Source organism: Bison bison, unplaced genomic scaffold, assembly GCF_000754665.1.
Source record: "Bison bison bison isolate TAMUID 2011002044 unplaced genomic scaffold, Bison_UMD1.0 scf7180017864213, whole genome shotgun sequence".
Classification (NCBI taxonomy): Eukaryota; Metazoa; Chordata; class Mammalia; order Artiodactyla; family Bovidae; genus Bison; species Bison bison.
The window spans coordinates 7,541,438-7,547,351 of NW_011494785.1; the positions used below are offsets into that span (position 1 = coordinate 7,541,438).

At 53.2% G+C, this 5,914-nt stretch overlaps 1 non-coding gene across 1 annotated transcript; it reads left to right on the top strand.

Moving 5' to 3' along the window:
• The first annotated feature begins 4,791 nt into the window (after positions 1-4,791).
• Positions 4,792-4,864, top strand: TRNAG-CCC. Its single transcript has one exon. It is a non-coding gene; the product is annotated as a tRNA-Gly (tRNA).
• Positions 4,865-5,914: the final 1,050 nt, after the last annotated feature.

The following is a 5,914-nucleotide window of genomic DNA, read 5'->3' on the forward strand; positions in this document are numbered from 1 at the left end:
CCCCTGCTCCCTCCCTGGCTGCCCCGCCCGGCACCTCCAGGTGGTCCCACTGAGGTCCAGGGCCGCTCGGGTTGGGGGGGGCAGTGAGGGGTTGGGGGTGTCCACGTGTGTGCAGGTGTGCAGCGCCCTGGGGGGTTGCGTTCGTTCCTTATGTCTGCAGGCCTTCATTGAGCACCTGCTGTATGTCAGGCCTGTGCTTGGCACGAGTGCTAGGGCAGATGGTCCCCAGAGACGAGGAAGAGGGAATGTGGAGGAGGCCCTGCTCTTAACCAGAGGAAGGAATGGAGAGAATGTTCCACCGGGAGGATGCTGGGAAGGTTTGACTACGGGGTGTGAGTACCCGCAGGACGCTGGGGGCTGTCACCTGCTAGGAGTGACACCCCCGCCCTGCTCGGAGTGTTGGGCCGCCTCCATTTTATGGTTGAGGAAACTGAGGCCTGGCGAGGTCAGGGCACTCAGGCAGCCAGTGATAGAAGTGGGGCCACCACAGGCTACCCGACTGCAGAGCACCTTCTGTCCCCCAGGGTCCCCACCATCTCCCATCCCCGAGCCCGGGGCTCCGCTGCTCAGTGCTACAGTCCCTCTGGGAGGCCTTGGGGACCTCAGCCCGTAAGACACCCTGATTCTGCTGCAAGCCAGGGGCCTGCTCTGCCCCGACTGTTCCGCCCAGCGGGACAGCCCTGCCTCCAGGCCCCTCTCCCCACATCCCGCCGGCCTCTGCCCTGGCCGCCTTCCCGGGCGAGAGAGCCGAGTGGGCCGGCCTGGCTCCCATGTACCACTCCGAGCTGTGTGCATCCTCCCAGGAGCTCCAGCAGGCCTTCACGGCCTCCCGACGGAATGACTACTGTCCCTGCCTCTAGGAGTGGCGTGCTAAGTCCCTGCCTGGGGCTAGGTGGACAAGGAGGCCTGGAGAGGGAGTGCCCGGCCCAGGATCACAGTGAGTGAGTGGCAGAGCTGGGCTTGCTACCTGGGCTACTTGGTCCCAGCCACCCAGCAGGTGCCCCCTTCCCTGCCCCTGCGACCTCCCAGGAAACAGAACTGATCTGGGGCACTGTGTCATCTTTCCTTCATCCGGGGTCAGCTGGGGGCCGAGGGGCGGGGATGGCCAAGCCAAGGTCTTCCAGAAGGCCTGCCAAGTGACTGGGCTCCCTGTGGGAAGACAGGGCTCTAGACCCAGCTTGGCCTCCACCTGGAAGCTGCTGCCGTGGGACAGACTGTCCCCAAGATGAGTGGCAAGAGCCCCTCAGGCATGGAAGTCTGGGGGAGGCCACAGGTCAGGGGAGAGGGTGGCAGGTGTCCCCCGAGGCACGGGGGGTGTGAGGAGGGACTCTTGGACAATGCAGGCTCTCCACTGAGCCTTATAGGATGGGCAGACCTTGAAGCGGGGAGACTGTGGGGACGGTGTCCACCTGCCATTGCCTCGGGGAGTGGGGCAGCGGGATTGTGGGTTGGCACAGTGCTGGGTGTTCCCACCACCAGCCCCCACGAGAACCCTAAGAGGCAGGTCATAGCCACCCACTTGCCTGTTGACTCAGCAGTGATGGGGCATTTGTGGCGGGAACACAGAGGGTGGGGTGTCTGCCCTTGAGGAGCTGACTATCCTCAGAGATGAGCGTTAAACCGACCGCTGGACCCAGGGTCCCTTACAGGGGCCAGGCGCTGTGTGAGTACAGCTGTATGGATGCAGGTTCCCACGGAGGGGCCCGGAGGATGGGTAGGTGTTAGTGTGGCAGTGAGGGAAGGAGCGGGAATTTCCTTGGCAGAGAAGCAGCATCATTGCCCCCACTTAACAGAAGGAGAAACTGAGGCTCAGCGCACGAGTGAGTTAGCAGTGGAGCATGGATCAGGTCTGATCAAGTCCTCCCAAGGGGCAGCGGTGACGGGAGAGGACCCCAGACAGCCGGATGACAGCTGCTTGTTGGGGACTTCAACTTTCCACGTCTGGGGAAGGGGCTCCCCCAGGTGGCCCAGGTTGGAACAGGCTGGGACTCTGGTATCCTCCAAGTTGAGCAGTGGAGCTGCACTAGACCAGAGGTTTGCAAAGCAGGTCAGGGTACAGGTGGATGTGGTCTGTTTCTGGCAAAGAGAAGTTTGGTGTCCACACAGGATGCTATGAGAAGTCCTCCCCCTCATCTCCTCCCTATCAAAAGCCTCCCTTGCTGGGGAGACCCCAGGGTGCTGCCTGTGTTCCCCTGGCACTGACCAGCTGCTGGTGATGCTGGGTGAGAGAGCAAGGTACTGCATATTTATTACAGCGTCTCCCTGCCACCCCAGAATGGGAAGGTTTACCAGACCCCCTGCCAGGAATGGGGGTGCTGAGTCATTTCACTCAGCATTCCCCACTAGTCCTGGGGTGCCGCCCAGGCAGGACCCCATCCGGGGTCAGGCTGTGCCCTGGTGGGTGAGAAAGAGAGGACCAGAGATGTGGAGCGCAGGATTTAATTGAGACCCAGGGCTCCTGACTCCCCTTCTGAGTGGTCGGTGGGCAAGTCTTGCTGCTTCTGTTGGCTGGGGACAATCCCCTGGAGGCCTCAAGCCTGGAGCCAGTGCTCACAGGTCAGTGTCACCCCCTTTCCCTCCCTGCTGCCCCTCCTCTGCCTCCCCCCTGCTTCCAAGCCTTTCCTTGGAGAAGGGCACCCCTGCAGTCTGACCTCGCTGAGTTTGGACCCCCTCCTCCCATCGAGTACTAGAGAGGGCCAAGGAAAACTGAGTTCCACACGAGTTTAGAGCTTCGAGGACCCTTACAGGGGTGAAGTCTGGGCCAGGAAGACAGTGACTTGTCCATGGTTAAGCACAGAGCTAGAGGTTCCAGATCCAGGTCTCCAGCCTCTGATTGTGCAGTCACAGGTCATCTGCCTGGGTGTGGCTCCTGCCACACCTGGGGGTGTAACTGTTGGGGCCAGCTCAGAGGGTCCCAGCATCTGCTCCCCACTCCAGCCTTCCCAGGTGATTCTTGATCTTCAAAGTCTGTTGGGGATCTCAGGCTTCCCCCATGTAACCAAGACCACCCCCCCGTACTACCCCTCGGGAGCCCCCAGTCTTGGCCCAAGACCCCTTTGATTCTCTATGGAGCACAAAGGGGGAGCACCCCTCCCAACAAGAGTTTGTGGGAGGATGGACGTGTCCACCCATCTCCTGGCGCTGCCCCTCAATGTGACACTCCCCGTCCCCAGGTGCCCACAGCCCTTGTCTGGGTGCCCCCGCCCTGCCCGCAGCGTTACTGCCTGTGTATAGTATAAATATATATATTTTCTATATATAAGATGTATAATATAAGGCTCCACAAATATATCTGTGTGTGTGTGCGTGTGCGCAGTGAATGGCAGTCCCCATCCTGGGCCCCCACTCTGGACTCCCCCCCCACTGGTTAAGTCTCTCACGAGTGAATCCAGTGGCCCCATGGCACCCTCCTCTATGACATCCGTCCATTTGTGGTGAACCAGTGAAGGTGGTGACTTCTGGTGACATAGTAATAAAGTGAAGACTCAAAACCCACCAGCGGACTGCAGAGCGTCACGGTGTTTCTTTGTCCTTCATGAGTGTGGTTTGGCATTTCCCTATCGCCTCTGTCTCCCCTGACCTGGAACATGCTTTATTGTTCATTATTGTTTAGTTAAAAAGTAAAATCATTACAGTTGAAGCCAGTACCCCCCAACTTGACTTGTGTACACGCACGCACACCCTATCGCCGTTCTGTAGCCTGGTCCCTTCCAGAGGCAGCGAAGATTAGGAGCGTGACCTCATTCCTTCCAGACTGTTCCCATGTGCTTATGTACACACATGTTTGCAGGACACTGTTTTTAAAGTTAGCTTCCCTGAGCTGTTTTAATATTTAAACAGATCTGTAAAGTGCCAGACTCTGTACTGGCCTTAGGAGTTCAACAGTGAACCAGGTAGACTGTCCCTGACCTCACAGAGGTGGCCTTCCAGCAGGGGAGATAGATGTTAAACCAACACGCAAGCAAAAATCTCAACTGCGTGAGTGCTGAGTGTCAGAGATGCAGTTTAGACCTGAGCCCCTCTGAGCAGATGACCCTTAACCTGAAGCAGACCCCTGGGACATGATGGGACTGGGCTCCAACCCTTTGGGTTTGGCTAGACCCTGAGCCTCACTGTAACAGCCTTTCCCTCAGTCTTCAAGAAGATTTATAAAAGAAGAGATGGTTGGATAGCATCACCGACTCAATGAACGTGAGTTTGAGCAAACTCTAGGAGATAGTGAAGGACAGGGAAGCCTGGTGGGCTACAGTCCATAGGGTCACAGAGAGTTGGACACGACTGAGCAGCTGAGCAACAGCAGTGCCCACACTGTTCGCCATTTGCACTTTCTGTCCTTGAATCTTTATTCAGGTGTTTCCTCCACTCTCCAGTGACCACGCACCACATATATTACCCGTCCAAAGACTTCAAAAGTTGACAACGAAGGACTCAGATCTGCCATCTGGGGTGGGGGTGGGGGAGTGATTCAAAAGACTAAGTCTTGGGTCAAGAAGATGGGTCCCCAAAAGGGCTGAACGGGACATCCCAGTGGAGACTGCCAGCCTTCCAAGATGACCAGCCCTCCACACCGATGTGGGTTTTCAAAAAGTCATCATATGATGGCCATTCACTGGACTGGAGGGAAGTCTGTAAAAGCCTGAAAGTCTTGTCACAGAGTCAGGACAATTGGGGGAAATGCGAAAATGCTTTAAAAAAATATTACTAGTTTTGAGAATCAGGGCCACTATATAATTTTCAAAGCCCAGTTCAAAATTAAATGCACAGCCTCTTTGAAAAGTAATAAAAGGGACTTCCCTGGTGGTCCAGTGGCTAAGACTGTGCACTCCCAATGCAGGGGGTCTGGGTTCAACCCCCAGTCAGGGAACTAGATCCCACATGCTGCAACTAAGACCTGGCACAGCCAAAAAAAAGCAACAAGAAACCAGTACAGTTAAAGGTGCTAAAATATAAAGATTTTTCCTTTCAAAATATTTTATTACTTATATGTAAGGGGTAATAGTGATACATGAGTAACACTATAAACCTAAAATTGCAAAGCAAATTTTCATTGTCATAAATTTATAGAATACAATAACACCTTGTTAATATGATATCTGACTATTAAACTTTTTTGACTCACTTTTTTGCAAATTCATTTACCAAAACACATACTTTTGCCAGTATCATTTCAATTGAAATAATGGAAAGCTATGACAATCATTCCTGCCTAATTCAAGATCACAATTTTTTTTATAACTTTTAATTTTGAGAAGGATCTTTCTGCTGCTGCAACTGTTGCTGAAGTTGTTAAGAATATTTCATAGGCTGTCACATTAGGAGAAATTTCTAATAAACTTTCAAAATATAAGTTGAAGTACATCTACACATGATTCTTGTGGAACCATTTTCTAAAAAGATTTAACTCTTCATGCAAATCAATTTCATGGAAGTCTGACTTGTAGTTTTAAATGTAAATTTATACAGTGACATTTTAATGTTTTCCCCAACATTTTCTGTAACTTATGGAAGTTGTATAAGAAACAGAGTGACTTCATGATTTGTATATAATAACCTGTTATACATTTGCTTGCTCTATCCTCAGTTACAAGGAAAAGTTAATTTTTAAAATGCCTTCCTCACTAATAATGCCACTTCACATGAAAACGAAATTCCTTCCTATAGAAGATGGTCTGTAAATTTAATTTCTATTTCTGAGCCTGTGAATACTTGCTTTGCAATGCTGCAGCAGTCTTCAAAATGAGAGGTTCAAGCTCTGAAGGATTCTAATGGCGCCTGACATGCTTCACAGCGACACCCGCGTGTGCTTGGGTTTGTAGGGGTTCGCTGACGGCTCGCTGCGAGAGTCCTGGCGGTTCTTTCTCAGCCTTGGGCTGCAGTGTTCGTATTTCTGTAGGCGCTACAGGGCCCCCCTCCC